Genomic DNA, 23,388 nt, shown 5'->3' with positions numbered 1-23,388 from the left:
GGTGGTGGTATATTAATTGTTATAATAGTTACTGGTGATGTTCTTTGTAATAGTTAAAACTAATAAATCCTAATGAAAAAAAAACCATAAGCAATTTTGCATCGGGTTACACCCGTATACCCATGGTTGTTCAATGTTCCGTAATATACGCCACTAGACAATTTAACGTCCTATTTATTAACGGGTAGATAAAAACAAAAATTAATGGCTCGCCATTAAAACACCTTTTAATACGTTACGCCACTTAAATCGGTTCCAGACTGCGGGAAAGCAAGAATACGTAAAAACAGGAAATGATCAATTAAAAAAAATCAAATTTTCACATAAATGTCAACGTTTGCCTACGTAATAAAATATAAATTAATAAGCATAATATTATACAAATGTTAAATGTTATTCATCTTCGCCGTCGCGAGTTGGCTTCTTAATAATAATAATTTACTTGAGGTCTGAGGATAGGATTCGCGGTTCTGGTCACGGCAATTTTAATTGTATTTACGTGTGCATATAGGAAAATAAATGAGATATTTAGAAATGTAAAAATCTTATATAGGTATTAATAATAATAATATAAGAGAGTCGTTTTATAACGTATCGAGAATATATGTACTGTACAGGTATGAGGTAGGTATAATAGTTAATACTTATGTAATATATACCTAGGTATTATGCTTATAAAATGTATAGCGTTCGACGTGATTTTAAAACGTACAATGTCGTTTCATCGAATCGTACATCTGACATACGATACAGATAATAATAATTTCAGTTATTGACAAATTTTTCGATAACCAATCGAGATTGACACCTTATAAAAAAAAAAAATCGTCGTCTTATTACACATACTCACAAATTATATATTATAGGTATTATATATATTATACACCCTCGTAAACAATAGACAATCGACATAATATAAATATCATAAAACGATCGTGTAAACCCATAGCATTCAGCTATTGAAGATATTTTTGAGTGCACGAGAAATAGCGGCTTTAGATAAAACTCCCACGCCAGCTGCGATTTTAATAATAGCAATAGCCGTGTATATAATAGGATGGAGTAGGTACCTATATAGATATAGAGAACTGGACTCTATACATATATTGAATGTATAGAAATATAAAATAAATTATTAGGTAGATATTATTACCAGTAAGTACTGTAAATGAGGTACATATGCTATGATAGATTGGTATATTTATGTAGCCCTAACTGTGATACTCTATTGAACGGCACGTGATAGTTATAGTTCTAAGGTGTTAAAGGTAATTTACGAGATAGCCGTAAGCCGTATGGGCATGGATATATAGTGCGAAAAGTATTGTTGAAACAGTCGAATCCGTGCGTGTATAAAACAGTGGATCAAGTGATATACAGTATTACAATTAAGACCTTGATTTACGTTCGACTTATCGTGGGACAAGAGGAAGGGTGGGGTGCGTGGAATACAATAAAAATAATAATATAAATACGTGGCATAGTGATCATAATATCATTAGGAATGGTCAAATTATTATAACGTCATAATATTGTTACACCCGTGTTGCAGTGCCTTGTATTTTGTGTAGCTGCAATTTGCGCTGATCATCAATATTTCACGGTAAACCATCGTACAGTCTACTAATACTTATTAAAAATTTTATTATCCAATCGTTTGCTCTAATCGATTTCCATCTACAATACCTATTTACACAATATATAATGTATAAACTGCATATTACGGGCGAAATAAATATAATGTCAACTAATTTCTAATAAATATTCAACCCTGAGCGAATTGAAATATTATCAAGTTTCAGTGTTCAGATAAAAGGTTTTCGTAACTCGTAAAACTATGTTATTAATCATTATACTTATTTTATCGGCACTATAATAGTACTATATTAATATGTTATATTATCATGTAGTATATGTATATTGTGTAATCTATATGTAGCGTGAAAATGTCAAAGTGCGATTATGCTGACGATGTCAATACATAATAAATAATAATGTACTTCCATACATATATAAAGTAGAAAAGGGTGTGTGTGTATTTGTGTAATATATTATTGTTATATAGGTACCTATACTCGCGATTTGAGAATACGCGACGTTTGTCGGTAACTAAAACGTGCCTAGAACGTACAATGATAGAAACGCCTTTACACACTGCATGTATACGCAGTACCACACACACACACACACACACACACCAGGATTGCCAGACCTTTGCAATTTTAAACGATTCGCAGTGCGGCTAACTTATTTAAAGACTAGAGAAAAAACACGTTCAAGATTTTTATTTTTATTCCTCCTCGAAAAGGATTTTTCTCGTACGTTCCGTTTATGGGCACTGTGTAGTGTTTTTCATCAAATTTTGCTTCATCCGAAATTGTTTTTTTTTTAGTTCTAAAATTATTTTTTTTTTGTATTTCTAGCGTACGTTTATTGATTGGAAAATATATAATATATATAAATTGATTTGAAGATGAAAATATGTAATTATGTTATAATACATTACACATTTTTAAAGCAAAAAAAAAAAAAAAGGTCCTTCAAATTTACTAACATTTATTTTTTACGCTTTTTAGTGGACATTTTTAAAATAATTACTACAAAACACGAAAATAAGATAATTTGAATATGTAGCGCAGACCAGATAAAAAAGGTACGCGGGCCGCCAGTTGCCCATCCCTGCACTATAGCATAAAGTACTCGTTATTAACAGAACAAGTCACCACCTTATTACCTAATAGATACTAGATAGTACCTAAATATTCATTATTTAGTTTTATTAAAAAATATGTTTTTGGAGACAATTAACAGTTATACAATTCAGTACATTATATTGTTTAGTGATTAATGTTTATTTTGTTAAAAGTTATATTGAAGCATAATATCACAATAGACATGATGTCAGAACTCTAATCAATATTACACGTCTGCACCCTTAAAAACTAACGAAAATTATTATGACTATTATTTATGTCTATATATTTATATAAATATTGTAGTATTTAGCTGTTTACAAACAGTATTAGCATGCAGATCTCAAATCGGGACGTGAGCACAAGAAGCCAGGACGGAGCTCCACTATTACTTTTTATTTTTTTTGCATAGGTACATCTACTTATATTTGAAAATACACTTTCATTAGCATAAATATACCTCTAAACGCATAATTTATAATGAATTAAAAACTATAGGTTTTAAATTTAACACGAATTATGATCCTGGTCTAATACCCGAGATATCATTATATTATATAAATTTCATAATGTTTTAACTCAGTCTGCAGTAGGTACACAATTTATTCAATTTATCTCTTTCAAAAGGTATATTTCCTGTTACGGAGAAAAATAAATTTATGTACCTCCAATTTTTAAATGATAAATCAAAAATTATCAACTATTAGCCTTTATTATAACTTAGAATTTTACCTTGATTATTAGAACGTTTAGTTGAGCCTTTAAGATTTATAATATATTATATTCAATACAATTTTAATAAATTAATAATACGTTATGGCTCTTCTCGTGGTAAAATCAATCATAAAAAACTTTCCAAGTTTTCACTCGTATGTTCTGAAAGTGATTGATTAGAGCGGTTAAGTTAATTCGATATTGGTATATAATATTAAATATAGGTACTTACAGATGTTAAAAAGATTTTAACTCTGAAGTAGACACGGATAAATCAATAATGAAATAATAAAGTTTAGAAGTGGGTGATCCTTTTATGTCATGGTTTGAGTTTTGCCTCAATGAAATGACCAACGCATTAAAATCGGAAATATTTCAAAATATTTTTTCAGACTTGCTTCAAGGCTGCCATTTATGATTTATCACCCTTATTGTCCTAACTACTTTTCAATGATATTTTACATGTTTTTAAATGATGTCTGTTTTTGTTATTTGCTGATGACCTTATAAGTAATTATGCTCTACCCTAAATTACCCAAATGATTGTTTCCAATTACAATTATAATCTTAGAAAACTTTAATAGCTGGAGCATTAAGAATACTCTGTTACTGAATATAAATAAATACTTCTGAAGTTTCAAATAATACTATAAGCCGTAAAAAATCAATCATATTTAACTGCTCCGTAAATAATACATTTTTGGAAGCAATAACGTATATTAATGATTTGGTTATCATTATTTCAAGTGCACTTCCTTGCGTTAACATGTAGTAAAGCAATGTGTAAGTTAGTTTTTATGCTCGGAAACTGTATTGATTTTAATGATCCTTGGAAAGTAATTTTTTACGCCCTTATACGATCGATATACAATATAGCTCAGTATTGTGAAATCCTATTATACCTAAATCTACGATAATCAGTAAGTTAAAAAAAAGTATCAAAATAACATACTCCGGAATAGGACTTCATAGTTCATTATAAATTCGATGATGAGACTATCTACTATAGTTCTATTATATCTCTCACTTTTTTTTATTATTATTATTATTTAATAATAAGATATTCCTAGCTTATGTATAGGCTATCTGTATCTACAGATATTTACAATTTTTTTTTGATTATATCTCTTTAATATAACGATTAGGGCACCGATTCATTAATCATTAGTATTATTGCAAATATCATATTTTCGGGTATATTTTATTTTGTATTTATTAAAAACAAAACAATCATAATATCATGTTATTGGCCAGAACTATTAGTAGAAATATTACTCAACGTACCTACCATAGTTTAAATCCACAATTCCGTAATAGCCATTTTGTATTTATTTTTGTGATAGATATATTAAAGCTACTATATAGGCCGCTAAATAGAATTCCCATGTATTGCAATCAAATTCAATATTTTTATGATAACGTTTAATCAAAAAAAAAAAAAAAAAACAGGCAAGTGGGTAACAGTCTGCTGTACATTAGAGGTGCCTAGAGAAGAAACTGTAATTGATGTGTTAAATTTTAATTAAATTATATAACATCATTATACATAAAAAAACGATTCTGAACAATAACGGACTGTCAGTCTATAATATGACTAAGTATATTTTCTGATATTATTGCGATTAAAGTAATTTATTTTACTATAAGGCATATTTAGTACTACCAGTAGGTTAAATTAATTTTTGCTGAAAAAAAAAAATTGAAAATATCTTTGTGTGAATTAAAATATAATATACTTTAAAAATGTCAAGTATCCTCGAATAATATTATAAATTACAATAAAATAATTAAAATTTTTGTTCTTCATTTTAATATCTAATTTCATCCAAATTTGAACTTAAATTATTATAAAAAAAACTGTGTTTGTATATTTTTCCTATAGTTATTTCAGTATGAACTATATCTTTGAGAATCCTTGTTTAAATTTTCAATCCTTAGCAATAAAAATTGAACATTTCATAAATTTTTTACGACAAACTAATTTAAGATTTTGATGAATTTCGTAAAATTTTGAACTTAAAGTACCAAAAAAAAAATGTTGCCAAACGACCCTTAATAATCCTCAACTTCTATTCTAACAGCTTATGTGGGACCTTGCATTAATTTTTCAAGTATTTCGACCATCGAAAAAATATTGACATTTATAGAAAAAAAAACTAAAAAAATTTAAATTGTCTTTATTTAGCTCAAAATAATATAAAATATTTAAAAAATGTTAAAAATTTCAAATACTTACTGTTAATAGTTTTTGATTTACAATAGCACAATAAGAAAATGTTTCTATGAGAATATTGAATGTCCTGGTGAATCTAATGTCTAACTTCAAATGTTCATAAAAAAATTATAGTAAACTGTAAACTTATTTTTAGTTAAATTTAGAGAAACTTATGGGGAGTCCTGTGTTAAATGTTCAAATCTTAGATGAACATAGAACATTTTTATGAAATACTAATATAAAATAATTTGTATGATTTTCGTGGTTTTAATGAATTTTGTCAAAATTCTAACTTCAGATACACTCATAAAAAAATTACTGTGGATTTACGCTCAACTACTTTATTTTTAATTTTCACTAACAAAAACTTACGAGTATAACCTTGTATTAAATTTTTAAGTTTTTTGATCAAACGATACATTTTGATCAAAAATAGTTTAAAAAAACCACTAAAAATCGAAAACTCGGTATTTTTATGTGCTGAGATAATTTTTATCAAAAAATTAAAATTAATAAACGGGAAATTAATCTAATGGGCCAACTTCGAGAGTTTCTAGGAAACCCGTACATTTTCAAACAATTAACAATTATATTACATATACCTATATAAAAAAAAAAAAAACACTAACAAAAATAATATGAAACTGTTTTTTTATTTTAATTATATTATAAACTTAAAATATCTACCTATATATAAAACCTGTGTTATCTATTTATTAGATTTTTTGGTCACAGTATGAACTATAGTTATATGAAATATTGTTTTATCATTTTGAGTAATTTTCAAATCATTTATATTACATTTTCAAGTTTTTTGGCAAATTATCCACAATAGTTTAAGGAAACTTCAATAAAATTTTCTCTTTCCTAGAAATAGCTCGAAAATAGTCAAAATATAATGCAAATTGTATTATGTATGGAAAATGGTATAGTGTCGCTTGGCTATACGTACGCGTTTGTAATAAAAATATAGGTAATACGCAAGACTCAAGTGTTCTTCAGAAGCAATAACGCACGGATAGGACTCTCGCGGGGCACTTGTCGCATTATATAACTCCGTTGTGGCGATCAGGGGCGGTCCGGGAACGAGTAGGAAAGGGGTAGAATCAGAAGAAAAACGACATCGTCGTTCGTCGTCGTTGTCGTCGCCGCGCCCAAGACGAAAAGGCTGCAGTGGCGTCGTCGGCGACGAAGGTGGGCGGGCACGTGACGTGGGTAGCAGTAAAACTGTTTTGTTTTGGGAGACGATTGTCCGCGGAGAAATTAAACCTTGGAATCACACACACGGACACGCGCTCGCAGACGGTTAACAATCATAAAAGTATATTACCCCGCTCGTCCTTCCATCGCACATTGTGGTGTCGTCGTAAAAGTCCCGCGGCGGTCCGTCTTTCATAATATATATTATTATATATCTCGGTTTTAGATTCTAAACCGAGAGAGGAATGTATTATTATATATATTTTTTTTTATTAGAGTTTTATTACGATTGTTTAGTTGTTTTTTAGCGCACTCATTCCTCTCCTCTTCCGTTATTATTATTTTGTTCTTAATAGAACCGCCCGCGTGCGGCCACTCGTAAATATATATATATATATATATATACTGCACGTGAGTCATCCGGTAAAACGATGTCAGTGTCGTCGAGGGTCAACTCTTGTCTCGGCCCTAGCGATGTACGATGATGGCGTTACTCGGCGGTGGCGGAATATTATACGTACTGCAGTTAATGAAAATTAACTGCCGTCGCGGCACACCGCCACCGCGGCCGAACTTCCTCTTCCGCGCCGCCGCCACCCTGGGGCCCGGTGCTGCTGGCGGATCGCGTTTTCTATAATTTAATACGCCGCACACAGCACACACATATATGATATAAATATAAATATTATCATTTACGATGTGATACTGCCGCTACGCGCCAGACGGTGTATATATATATATTATTGTCTGTCGCGCCCGGTCGCGATAAATTATTCCGTCAAACGCAATTAGTGGGAAAATGTACAGAGACACGACATGCGGCTCATCGCCCCGCGTACCTTACCACTCGCATCGCGACCACTGACCTAACTTAGCTCATCGGAATGTTTTTCGCGTTTGCCATTTTTGTATATGTATATAGGTAGATAGCGACGAACGACTCACGGAAAATGTGGTATTTGTAATATACGACGATGAAGAGAAACATTGTAACCATGTAGTGTATTATAGTGCAGTACATGGCCATTCATCATGCATGCTTATCCCCTTTTTTACATTAATTCAAAAATGCATTAATTCAAGTTCAGATTTTCTGATTTTTCAAATGATAACCTACTAAAATACTAGGTATATAATATTTTAAATTACTTATTACAATGTTATAGTTGCTTATACTATGTAAGGAGTGTCCTGTGGCGATAAGAACTTTTGTTTTTCTAATGAGAACCACCCCTTTTTACAGTAAATCATCTCTAGCAGGTGGACTTTTTGGAAATTTGTATTTATCTAAATTAATAATAAAAACAAGTATTTTCCAAGTTTTTAAACATTATTTAGGCTGGTACTAACTACTGAGCTTAGAGATATATGTGTTTTATTTGTATAAACATTTTAGTAAATATAACCAACACATCTGAGTATTAAATATTACACATCATAATGTATATTTATGAAAACCATCTTTAAGGACTATTATCCAACTTGTTTAAAAGATGATTTAGATTCATCAAAATGTCAATTATCTTCTTGACGATTATTTACAGTGAAAAATGAGGTTTTTATTTGAAAAATAAGAGTTTGTATCGCTACAGGACAATCAATATATACCACAAAAATAACAAAAATATCATGAAAATTCCGAAAGTCAGAATTTGAATGAATACGTTATTAAAAGAAAAAATGGGGAGAGTATTAACTTGCATAAATATAAAACGTAATGTGTCAAACGGTGGTCTAGAGTTAAAATTTTTTTTTATGTATTATACATTGTGATATTTTAAAAACCGTTTTGATGAATAGCATCTTTTATTTTTTAAACTATTTAAAACTTCAAAGCTTAAAAAAATCGGGATTTAGTGTTTTTGATTTAGTTTTGATTGAATTTGTACTTGATAACTTTTTAAGGAATTGACTTTTTCTTTACTTTTGCCAGTTCAATTTTAGTAAGTACGTGTAGTAAGTATCGTGAATCCGAGAAGGCAAAACTGCATTACAGTTTAATAGGTGTAGTATACCTATTTACTATAACTAATAGTTATAAATATAAAATAATATATAAATAATAATACTTTAATAATCATAATTTATAATAGTGAATTATCAGTGTTTACTTTTTGTTGGTATTCCAATTATTAAGTACTAGTATTGTTACAAACTGATATAAGTACTTAAATAATATACTTATAATATATATATTTAATAATATATATTTATTCTTACAACTAACAACGTATTTATTATAGACTGGTTATGAAAAACAATATAAATACTACCGATATAATATATTATATATCTTATTATTTATTAATTCAATTTTTTGGTACATTTTTATGATTTTGTTTTTAATTATCTACATTTTTGGTTTGATAGACGATTAATCGTGGTTTGTTTAATCATAGTTAATGTGAGCTTTATACCATTTTATATAGTTTAAATCTCTTCGTAGATCCTTGATACCGTTTTGTGATGCAAATCTGATATATTATGTTGCTGTTTTTGAACCTGTTGGCGACTTATAACCTATACGTAACCATGTATTTGGTGAACGTATATTAATATGATATTTTTCATGTAAATAATTATTTATATGAAGATTGATGGTTGGCCAGGTTACCCAAAAAGTAATGGATTTTAATACTTATGCGCAATATTAGTATATTATGACAATTTATAACCATTATTTATTACGCATTTTAGAGTTTAATTTTATTACATACAATATACTACCTAAGATCCACGCAATGACGTGTGTGTCTGTTTAACTCAAATAGAAATTATGATCTCCATGAACTAATCACGTGCGTGCATGTACCTGCAGTCAAATAAACTATATCATATACGGGGTTTAATAAATGTGTTTTATTTGATTTAAACCAAATGTATATGAGCTATAATAACTCATATTATTACTAAAACAATAACCGTAAAATCTAGTATATACTTCTTTATAGTTCTTCAATTTTTGTTCAATAATCGTTTCCGGTGCAGTATAGATAACTTTTTAGGTTACAGTACAAATTTGTTTCAAAGTCATTTTAAATACTACACAATAAAATAATTAGTTATACCTATAATACTTAGGTATACGGTATATAAGACACAATAATAATTAATTGTGTTATATTGTTTGTCGATAAACATAATTACACGTGTTTAATTATGTTCATACTCCCGTAAACACATAAAATTTAATTTGCATAATAATATGTCTATGACGGTATTGCAGAGGGTTTGAGAAGAAGTACAATAAACATGTTTCATTATCTTGGGTTGCATACTGAACATTATTTGATGACAAAATGAAAAGGGGCGAAGAAAGTAATTCTTGTTTCATAATTGTATTTTGACATTAAATTATTTTACCACAATAAATAAAATAAAACTATACTTAATTTACGGAATTGAAAAAGTTCGAATCCCTTCATATTAATTAAAATACATTAACATTTTATAATAATTGGTTTTCATTTATACTTAAAATGTTAGTGAAGATTGAAGAATATGGTTTGAATAACTTATTAGTTGTATACTTTTTACTTGTACGGAAGTTGAGATATTTGAAAAATAATTGTATACACTCGAGTGATATTCATTCAAAACCTCTGATTTTCAATCTATCCTATCTTAGTTTAATAAATACTACCCAACGCATAAAAAGAAAATGGGTCAAGAGACATTTTAATTTAATTATTATATAGAAAAAAAACCAGCTAAGAATGCATCTCTTTTATGGCACTATTCTTATTAACGAAAATAATCTCTTTCACAGACATCCATAGACTAACAAAAAATAAATAAAAACTAATATGGCACCAACGTGGTAGATATCCTTATCTCATTCAACACAATGAAATTAAACTAAATATCACCAATTGGACATTCCACTTTTAAGTCATTCTCACCCATCTTAGAATCGTACACCCAATATCTCACAGTTTTTAATGGATTGAGACGATCCGTCTATATGATGTACGTATCAACATGAAACGCTTTCAAATTCACACAAAACCTATTATAATAATACTAATACCAACTAAAATTTTCCAACCTCACTCTTAAACTACTCTTAAAAACAAGAAATAATTTGAACTCAGATAAGTTCTTGTTATAACTGTAGGTACTTACACTCATATTTTCCCCACTGAGTGGAAAGAAATATGGATATTTTCTCTTGGTAATTATGTCACTTCATGTTATTTTAATTACTATGATTTTATTAGATTTACTTTTTGGATTATAATATACAGATTGTAAATATATTTCTAATAAAATTCCAAAGTACCTAAACCACACCGTTATTGTTATTTGCATAAAAATAAATCATCCAAAATGATCTGAACCTGCATGAATTCTTAATGACTTCATAATGTATTATCAGTCATATAAAAGGGGACAGCCCTCTTGGCGCATGCATGAATGATAGGGCAGGCGTGTATTATATTATTTCAAAGTATGTAGGTATATAACAATACACTATTACATTGGATAAATGGATTTACATAAGCGGATCTCAGTTAATAACGTGTGTACTACTACTCTCATTAAATGAAATATCTTTAAATTGCTCCGCTGATTTTCGCGATTTTCTATAAAAAGTGTAGAACCATTTGAAAAGTTATACTTTTGCAGAGTTTAATCTGTGTTTTTGATGGTTTCTTTCGGTACTTTGACCGTATAAGGTACATCACATACAAAACCCATTTTATTTTAAAAATTTAAAAAGTAATAAAATCTAAAATGGAACCAAATTCGTATCAAATATATAAACGTCTGTGGAATAGCACGGCTACAGGCGTATTCCGATTACGATTTCAATTTTTCTCTTTTAAACTTTGCACTGAATTTTTTTAATCAAAATTCTCAATTACCTATGTTATTTGTTTCATTTAGAACAATAAGTTTAAGTGATAAAAAATAACAAATAATGACAGAATGAAAATACAGAGAGAAGAGGCCTCCCAGCGGATGTATTTAAATAACTCTGTACCTGTTAGTATTGCGCCTAAGCAAATCTAATTTTTTGTTTTTCAAGAAAGTTGTTAAACTGCAGGGGTATGCTTACAGAATAAAAGTTTTGTAGATATAGGTTACTAGCGAGTATAGTGGTATACTGTGATAGACATTTTAACATTCATCGGGGTGTGTTGTTTAATATAGCCGTACCTATATACATACTATATAATATAATATCGCGACCGGCTCGTAAAGAGGTTATACGGTACGCGCGAGATTTAGCCCATTATGTATGTATTATGCATACATATATTATATATACCTACAACGAGTTGCGCAGCGTAAAGTTTTTTGGTCATCAGAGTTTTTAAACAGTTTAGTGGAGACATCAGGTGTGCTTGTACCGGAGACCACTCTGTGCTAATGTGCCTCTACATCCGCCACCCTTTCCACGCTCCCACATATTATATAGTATGAATACTTATATATATATATATAATATACTTACCCGCGTCACCGGCAAGGTTGTTATATTAACACGCTGGAATATTATTATCATCATCATTATTATTATTATTATCGTGTACTTAATATATACGCGCGCGCGAACAAAAGCTATTCGGCATAATTTCGCCGCAGCGCGTCCTCGGCTGGCGAGTTTAGTTGGACGGAAGAGGGGTGGTGTTTGGACGGTTAAAAGCAGTTCAGGTTGGCGGGATGGGGCGTATAATATTATAATATTATAATATATACAGTGCGAATAATAATAATAATAATAATAACCCGCAAATTCCGTTGTGATTATGGAAAGAGTCTTGATATATAATATCCGCGAGCGTATGCGCGATCCTTTGCCGGGCGGGGTGAGAGGCTGCGTAAAGGGAGAACAGGCCATTATCAGATTCCTCGGGGAGAGCAAATTATATACACCCACACACACACACACACACAAATTATAATATTGCAAGTGCTCGAAAAGCGCATATCGTATACTGTTGTGTACAATATTATACATTATATATTATATATGCTATATATACTCTGAAAAGTATAAACGCGTTCACAAAAATACAGTGCCGCACTAGAGCGGTCAATCAACGCACACACGCATGCATAACCTTGTCATTATTATTATTATTATCATTATTATTATTCGTAGGCGTTAAATTACTCGGGCGAGATTAATTGTATGAAATTCTCCGGGTTTTATATTAACAGCCGTCGCGCCGCCGTTGAACTGATTATATACAGAAACGGGACGAAGTCGTCCGTGTAATATTGTGTGTAGGTACCTACTGTTATAATGTTGGCGCTATGCAGCTGCAGTCGCCTTATCGGCACCTTTAAATTTAATTATTATACACTTTTTTTTAACAAATCATAAAAATTATATAAATTTAAACGTTTCGTTTGACAAGTTTCACATTTTAAATACCTACACTCGAAAAAAATTGTATTACGTTTTCGGAATATCATATATTGCAGAAATATAGCGTGCATATAATATTACCCCCACTGTTGTTACTATTCAACTAGGGCGTGTCGATTAGATATTAATTAAAATTTTTTATACACTTCATCGACGAGTGATTGTACGATGTATAATTATAATATAATAATACCTATATAGTATTGTAGAGAACATTTCGATTTAAATCAAAGCTAAAATACACGACGAGAGCGATTGTGTAGTGAAGTCGACTTCTTATCTGCGTTGACGTCTAGTATATTATAATAATATAGTATAGTATGATATAGTTAATATTTTACCATATAGTTATTGCTCAGACCAAATATTGTGTTAAGTCAATGTAAATAAAATACGGGTTTTAAGTAGTTAAGTGTGAAATGTAGAAGGAATAAAACGGTACCGCCGTCTATGTGATGTACATTATAAACACAATATTTTATATAGATGCAATGGTTTTATGACTGTACAATATAATATGTATTTAGTATTATGTCATAGTGATATAAACACATACACATTCACATTCACTTACACACATAATGTATATACAGGTATTTAGAGGTATATACAGCTAATGGTATATTAATCTGGTGGGATTACGGAAATGCAGACGGTACGGCCACCGTCAACGTCATATTATACAGCCGACTCGAGTTGGAGCCCACAACTATAATGTATATATATCGACAGAATCATAAAATAAAATGGGGAAAAAAACAATCATAAAATACTTAATGCTCATATATTATATTTGATGATATTCTTGTTATCTGCTGAAATCCAATAAGCAGTTGAACGATTTTAAATTTGGTTTGGATTTTATTGTACTGTATTAGTCAAACATCAACAATTTTGAAGATAATAACAAATCCTAATCCATGTCGTTACACCGACTGATGAAACCCACTTAAGGCACATAGGTACTGATACGTAAAATCGGTGTGGTTGTAAGATCGCCATTTCAAGTTTTATTTCTTACAAAGTCATTCGGTAGTATCCTATAATTTTCGACAAAATTCTTATGTATATTATATATTTTGTATTTATATTTTTATGTCTCTAACGGATCTAGCGAGGAATAGGTACCTATAACCTTATGAGTTTCTGAATTTCCTTAGTATAGACATATTATTGTAATTGATTGGACGATTTTCTTAGTCCGGGTAACTTGCGTGAATAATTATAACCATGATAATAGAAACATGGTTTTCATTTTACGTGTGAAAATGATCGCGGGCTGCAGATGAAGCGAGCTATCTATATTGTATGCAATATAATACATACGTGGACGTCGTGAAACTAATATCAGCTATAAGGAAGTCATTTGCAGTTATCGGAGAAGCATTTTGGTGGTTATTTTTTTAAGTTTTTGTATTCGTTATCTACTGTTTTTGTGTGTGTGTGTGTAAGGGAGGGAGCGAGACAGAGCAGAGAGTGAGTGAGATCACGGAAGGTGAAAAAACGATTTACTCTGCAGCAGTGCAGTACCGGCCGCCGGGAACGCGTTTATAACGGTGTGAGTGGAGGGTAGGGTAGGATTGGATATATATATATATATAGGGTGGATCTGGTAATGACATACCACCGCCGGTGAAAAAGCGCCAAGGCTGAACCGGGCCGAACCGCGACTGGTATTTGTAATTAAACGCCGACGGACTCCGAGATAGTGGTTGGGCGGGCGGTGCGGGGCGGCCGGCGAGTTCATTTATACACTACACGCGCGACGGCCGAGTGGTGTAATTACTATCGGGTATTCCGCCATTTTTCGTCATCTATATATATATATATAAATATAAATGCAGCGGTGGCGGATAGACCATCTCGGGGGCCCGAGATTCCTGTTTCGTCCCTTTTCGAATCCATTTTGTATAATATAATAATATATTCATCCCGAAGTATGTATATATATATATATATTATAATAAATGTGTGTGTATGTAAGGAAAGGTGGACTGGGCGATATATACAATATATATAGAAACGCTGAAAGAATATTCTAGACACGCAGAGTGTATAGAAGATAGAGATATAGTCTGCACTGTTGCTGATGATCTGCATATTTAATATATACCCTGCCGTCGCTGTAACTGTATAACTTTCCTTCGCACGGATCTGTGTGGAAAAGCATGTATAAATTATTACGATTCTCAGATTGAAACTAATTAAATCAGACGGAATGGTTTTACGTTTCCTTTTTCCCACCCACTCTCCCGCTTACTCTCGAGGAGCACTTTACCGACTACGTCTTTGATTGTATACACGCGCGGACGTCATAAAGTCAGATGGTACGATATTATATTATAATAGAGATCTACAGCTACACGTGCCTGTCCTGAAGCGAATCTGGAACACCGATTTCCATTTGGTATTCTTGATCAAAAACAATTTGAAATTTATTTCTTCAAATTCGCTGTGCAGTATACATGCATAATATTATATCATTATTGTTACATAAAATAATTGATTACGCAAAATACAGTAAATAACACATTATAAAATATTTAACTTTTAATTAATGTTGTACTTAAATACCTATATGGCTATATCCATAATTGAATATTATAATATAGGTACCTATCTTATATCTAGACATATGTATACAGAGCGTTTTATTTATGAAATATGCCGTCGCTACGCATCGAAATAATAATGCACCAACTTATTTAAGGGTGATACTTATATTGGACTAAGTTAGTAAATTTGTTAGATTTTCGCAGTTACATGATTGGTATGAGTTTTGATTTATAATGATAATTTACAGTTATGAGTATAGTTAATATATCCTTTAACGGATATTACTCTACAAATCAAAGGAGTCTCTGCAGGTGATGAGATTAATGGTTAAGTATAATCGCAGGTAAAATATCATAGATGGACATTTTTTGACTCTAAAGCAAATGTGAACGTAATAATAATATACATTAAACTTATGTAGGTAAACGTATATAGTTGTAGACCTGTAAATTAAAACGTTATAACGCGCTAGTAATAAACGTTTATAAAAAGTTGTTTTTCTTATAAAAAAATCTGTTGCATTTTTCTGTTGCGTAGGTCAGTAGGTGTCACGAGCCCATGAAAATTCTGAGAGATAGAGAACCAATAAAATCTATCAATAAAAGCCAAATAAAATATTATATCCCTATACTATAGTATCTATAAAAATATAAAATATATAACATGATCGGTATTGATCACTGTGTCAAAGCGTTAATCGACATTTGTCGGGTTTCCACGGATTCAAAATCAAAACAAAACCAAATAGGTAGATACATATAATATCATAATATTATAATATGTGGAACGGAAACAGCATCCGCTCTATCGTTTGAAATCGTATACAATAACTACTAGTTTTTATTTTTTGTAATAACTAATAAGTGAACTTTTTAGCTTACAACGAAATATTGTCATGACGCTTTCAATGACGTATTTAAAACTCGACGTTAAGCCTACGATTACTTTTATGGTGGTTGTTATTACTAGTTTTATTGCAATAACGGCCGTACTTGATACCAGTCATGTACAATTTATGATACTCAAATTTCGTTCCGATATAATATACGATTATATTTATGAAATAAAAATGTATTACGTTCAAAGTAGTCATAAACCGAACTTACCCCCGATGACTGTGAGTAATATTTTATATGAAGTGGATTGACGATGAGAGAGTGAGTAAAAGAGGGTGGTGATAAGAGGGAAGACCACGTGCGATTTCTATACTTTTTGATATGAATTTCGGGACTTGCGGACGATACATCACGTCGAAAGGATTATATATAAAATGAGGAAATAAAAATGAAATCTATAATTGATAAGATAGGGATTTACCACAATGGAATTCCAATTACGTACGTCGTTTAAAGGATTATGCGACCGGACGAAAATTAAAAGCTCCTTGGCCGCCAAACGGCTAATGGTCGTCGGTAACGTCAATAGGGAGACGACCTCGGCAACCACACATATTATTATATATATTATTTATTAACCTACGCGAACGCGCGTGCTTTTTCGACCGTTTGATGTCGTATATTATTGCGAAAGGGGTGTCGTAATCGAACACAGTGTATTATTATTATTTGAGGACATTTAAATATCATTAAACGCGAGAGGGTCGTCGAACGGTGTACGAAAAGAAATAATAAACGGCCGCAGGAGAATATATCGTGGAGAATTTGTTTAAAGCCTTTCTAGATCATTACCTCTAGGGTTAAATACTGGGTCGAGTATATATATATGTATCGATGTGTGTGTGTTGTATCTGTATATATATTATGTACCCTCGACATAATGTCTATATATATATATACCCTTTTGGATTTGTTACAACAAATCGCCCCCGTGGCCTTTGTGTTTTGGGTCCGGAGGAGTAAAGGAAAATAGAAAAAGAGGGACTCGCTCGCGAACCGATGAATATGGTCGCGATTTTCGAAACAGATGTTTTCTGGGTCATTCGCTCACTCTCCCCCGCTGCACCGCCCAACAAATTGCCAACGAGTAAGATTATTCACAGTTTATGTACATTTATATACATACACACACTTATATATATATATATGTATATACACCTAATTTCAGCACGGGGGTATAGTCTCGAAGAGGGCGCGCAATAACGTTGTATTGTTATCGAATCGATTCGTTCGCGTGCATGGGGTTTGAAACAACTGCAATTAATCATTTCGATTCACGTGACAAGAGCCTAATTACAAATTATTCGCATAGCCCAAGTCCGTAAGTACATGATATAATATATTATATACGTAAAGCGATAATTTCACGACAATCGCGACGTCGTGGGTTTTGGAGGTTGTGACGCGTATGACCGCACGGTGACAAATGTCCGGCTGGGTCAGCCGTCGACACTCAAGACATTAGACAATACCTCATCGTTATTATGATAAATGAGTATTAGGTAACAACAATGTGTTCTAAACGCTCGGTCAGTCCATCTTCTTCATCATATTCTTCGCTGGTATTATCCAGTGTTATCTTCGGTTTCTTGGATTATTAACAACAGGACGGCGGTAAAAACAATCGCTTTTTGAGGGACTATAACTTTACTATATAATTTTTTTTAGGAAATTTTAAAACTCAACAAATAAAGTTTTATGTTGGTAATGTATTTATAAAGTAATTTACTAGATTAATTTTGTTAATTTATCACGAAATTATAGATAATAAAAGTTTATAAAAGTGAATCAAAACCATCTATAGATATTAGACAGGTATTGGGTATATAATAATATATTACGATGACCAAGTTATTATCTGCAATGTAGATTTTATTTTTTTTAATCATAAATAAAAATAAGAAACTAACAAACGTTTACAACTTACCTTAGTATATTATATCGTATAAACGAACGCCACAAATATGTATAGTATTATGATATCATTATATAAATTAGCAACATCTGAGTATTATGTTATATTGTTATATTATACATATTGCATAATTGTTTACCATTTATACATCATTGTCGCACCTCAATCGCAGCAAACGAACAACATTATAGTGTCGTTTTTTAGCCAAACTATCAATCGATCTGTGGATTAATATATTATATCACTTCATATTCGCACTATAGGTAGGTACTATAATAATTATATCGAATCGTACTATATTAATTTTATCTGTATACGTTTATCCTTGAATTAATACACGAATTAAATCCAATCCATGGATCAATTAAAGAAAAAAAAACGGTATTAATTTTCACAGTGATTTATTATGAACCGATGAGTGGAATCGTCAAATGATTTTTTTGCTGAGGAATTAACGGAATGAATGTTACAAGATAATGTAATAAGGATCCCATTCGGACACTCGAGTGTTTTTACACTTGATTTTCATAATAAATTGAATTGATTTGAATCCTTGCCACTGATTTATCAATATCACGAATGAAATTTAAATATAAACCATTCGCTGACTTATGTATGAAATATCACTTGAAAATGAACTTGAAAATCATTGTTATTTCCGTATTTATATAATATAAATAATATTCAAGGGATTTCTTATGTCTAGAAAAAAAATATTTCAAACAATCGCATTCATTCTATTCGACGGTAGTAGCTGCGTTGTTGGTAATAAATAAAGTTATCTGCCATACACCGAAACAGTATTTGAATTTTCAAAATCGATCAGTGAACACATATTGTTGTATACGTATGCACTAGACAGTAGACACAGGTTTGGAGTCGAACGGTAAAAGAAATCATTATAGTTTATGGTTTTATGATACAAATTGCGCTGTAAATATTATCCGATCGAGTAGTTGTTCGTGTTTGCACATCATCTGTCATAAAAATAATCTCATATATAAATATATTTGACGTGGTTGTGACAACATTCGTAAAATAGTTTACAACGTAATACGTGTACATTATATTATTATTATTATGTGCTGAAAATACGTGTAACGTTCATCCTGCAACAAACGAACTGACAGGTTAAAAATGTATAATATACGACCGGGATCGATTAAATATGTATATGTATAGAATATAGACGATTATACAATCACGTTGTATACAGTGCCGATCACTCTTAAATCTAAGACGAACCCGAAAGCAATAGTGTCGAGAAATCACTCGCGTTCCGGTTGAAAATGTTAAATTCATGATATCCTATGCCTATTATAGTACGTGCATCATTCAAGGACCATAATATTCGTATCGGCGTTCACTCGTCGATAGCGCCCACGAATATAAAATATATCTAGAGCACTCACGATGAATAATTTCAATAGAAAAGAATAAAGAAAAGCGAAAGGATCTCGTATAATTTACTGTATAGTTTGGTGTTGTTACGTCATGTTTTCGGTTGCTAATCGAAAATGCCGCGAAACGATTTGATATATTAATATAATGTCTCGAAATGAAGACGACGTGTTCGAGTAACACCGCCGACAAAGGTGTCTGACGTACATTTTTCTGAGAAACGTCATTATTATATTATATTGCAGGCACAGGTGTGTATTATATAGTATACATATTATTATTGTTATTGGCACTCATCGCGTATCTTAAAATCATAATCGGTAACATGCTATAGGTACATAGGAAGTCGTCGTCGTGACTCAGAAATCGCTATTTGGCCATTCCCAATATTGCACTGTTGTCATAACGCCGCATACTATCTGGAAATGATGTTATACGTTCGTCAATATGGTGATTTCCGTACAAATAATCGTTTCATGGATTTGTTTTTCAAATAAGTATATTATACAATAATTTAGTATACCTACCTATGTTGTATGTTTTGTATATATCATATTGTACTTGAAACGACCGAGTTCAACGATTTAACGTATCGTCGAATGATCGTGTGATTTCAGTATTTCACAACCGCGTCGATTTTTAGCTGTATCGAAATGTAATTGATATCTACTAGGCTGTTTTTAATAACGGGAGGAGGGGTAGATTATTCTAAAAATTATATTTTTGTTTGCTATATTTTCGTAAATTATACCATTATGGAGTCTAAAAATGAATTATGTTTAACAATTATAATCGTATATTAAAAGTATACGTATTTAACTTTATCATATATAACTCAATTTTTGTAGAATTGTAATATAAGCATATGTTTTAGTATGATATTGGAATCAATATTATTGATTGTAATTGTTATTGTATTATTATCTTGTAACAGTTGTTATTATCAACTTTAAAAGCAACAACTTTTTTCACTATCAATTAATAGTTATTATGTTACGAAGAACCATGACGGTGTGACGAAATTTCTATTATATGTGTAGTCACCCTTGAATGAGATTTTACAATAGATTATCTTTAAGGGTGCAAACAATTTGTGTGAAATAAGTATTGTTATAATATATCAGTTCTAAATAAACCCAATACAACAACTGTACAGGAGTAATCAAATGTATAAAAGTATCAAAATCCGTTTTGTTTAGATTAAACATAATTTGTAAAATTGGTCTGGCTTAGGTGCTTCATTTACGATATTAAAACGGACGAGATTATGTGCTGTCCGTGTATAGTGACTTGGATTATATTAGAAAAAATATGAAAACGTTATTATATAACTACTTGGGAATGAGTTGCAAGCTTTAATAGATTTATATAATATAGTGTTTTTTAACGTGAGAAACTGTATAAATTTTCGCTGATCGGACTGATTGGAGAAAGAGAGCAGAAAGTCAAATGATGCCCTGGTACTATAGATCCATCAAAGGTGAACGATGATAGATATATTATTAGAATATACATATATATATCATCTTTCACCTATTATGCCTCCTAGATGGTCTAGGTAAATCGTTTCGACTGTGTGAATGAAATTCGGCAATACGCCTCCGCAGGAACTAGACATAACATAATAATATAAATGTAGGTAAGTACTAAGTATAGGTAACGATAATATTTTTCTCTATTATACGTGGCTGTGTCCTGCAGGGTGGACGGTAAAAACGATTGAAAGAGCGTCCCTTAGCGGGAATAAGGTAGGCACCTATATCGGACGGGTTTATTGCACGGGTTGTCGTATCGAATTTATTATAATTTAAATACCGGATGGAGGGTGGGTGACGGGTGGTGGTGCGGGTGTGTCGTGGTGAAGGGGAGTGCGACGAAGACAAATAACACACGACAGTCATCTATAATATTATATACGGTTTATTGCACGCATCGTAAATAATAAAACCGTGTGTGAGTGTATACACATATATTGTTATTTTATTATTATTATTATTACTGATAAAAATTGACGGTTTGTTTATCCGGGCGCGCACGGCAACCGACAGTCGCGGCTCCGGCGTGTGTAGACGTGATGTGTTTGCTTAGCGCTCTATACATACATCTAAAACACGCAGAACGTCATGCGACACTGCGACAGGCTGTATATAACGCAATATTTATATTCATATATAAATATATATATACATATTGTATTATTTATACACGTAATGCCCTCTCCAGGTATATATGCACTGCGACGTTATGATAATTTATGAGTGTGTGTGAGTGCAATTGTATATAATTTGGTGCGGGTATAATTTTTTATTTTTTTCCCAACCCTTTTCGTGTAGTTCATGCGACGTATATCGGGGACTTAGGGACCGCCGCCCGGACCACACTTCGAGTAAATATTGGCACGAGGGGCACCGCGAGATGGCTACACTATACAGCAATCTAAATAACGTCGCCTCTATGCGTATATCATTGTTATATTATGAATAGTGCGTGATACATATACAGAGAGTGTTTCAACCGCGTGTTAGCTATCGTACACCCGTTCGCCAGTTATTTATTATGCGTTATGAAGAGCCGCCCACCTCCTGTTTGAGCTTTAGAACTCACCTAAATATTTGAATGGATATTGGTACACTGTATTTTACTTTCAAAATGCTTGTATTATAATTAGCTCTATACATATATAGAGCTCTATACAATTTGACCATCTCAGATTTTTGAAACGTAAAAACAAATATTTTTACTAACTATCTTTTGTTGAATATATGATTGTGTTTTGTTAGGTTTGGGTTTGTGCTTATTTTCTGCATAGTAAATATGGATAGGTCTTCCAGGGCTTTTATAAGTAACGACATCTACAGAAAACCTACTGACGAATAATAAAACTGATTAATAATTGGATCCGAAAAAAAACTTGACACACGCACAGCTGCTGACTGACATGAAGAAGAAGATATTGAATAATATGAACCATGGTAAGAGTATGGTTTTCTAATAATACAGCATCATATTGTGCGAAATAATATTTCAAACATTTTGATTTGAAACAATTTATTGGCCCAGACAAACATTATGGTGAGAGATGCAGTTGATTACTAATTACAAGTATATGTGATACATAAACTAGTTTTTATGAAATAAATTCGTTTGTATATGTGGATTGTAGGTACACGGAATTATATAATAACCTATAGATTTATCACATATAATAAAATCTAGAAAGGGAAATGTATAGATAATTTATAAATATATATTTAATATAGTATAATATATGATATGTGACCTATATTATAGGTCCCTAGGTACTGGCAGTGATGCTTTGACGATTTTTTCTCTGTATTATTACCCCTTCTATATGACGATGGATCTATATACTCACATTATATGCCAGGGCCAGGGGTGGCCAGCGAGAAGAGACT

The 23,388-nt window shown here is 31.5% G+C and overlaps 1 protein-coding gene across 1 annotated transcript in view; it reads left to right on the top strand.

Annotated features, from left to right (window-relative positions):
* Positions 1–23,388, top strand: part of LOC100160519 (zinc finger protein rotund) — a 61,505-nt gene that overhangs the window by 4,302 nt on the left and 33,815 nt on the right. The gene's annotated exons all lie outside the window — the stretch shown is intronic.

Source organism: Acyrthosiphon pisum, chromosome X, assembly GCF_005508785.2.
Source record: "Acyrthosiphon pisum isolate AL4f chromosome X, pea_aphid_22Mar2018_4r6ur, whole genome shotgun sequence".
In the NCBI taxonomy this organism is placed as follows: domain Eukaryota; kingdom Metazoa; phylum Arthropoda; class Insecta; order Hemiptera; family Aphididae; genus Acyrthosiphon; species Acyrthosiphon pisum.
This window is presented reverse-complemented; position numbering and strand designations above follow the sequence as displayed.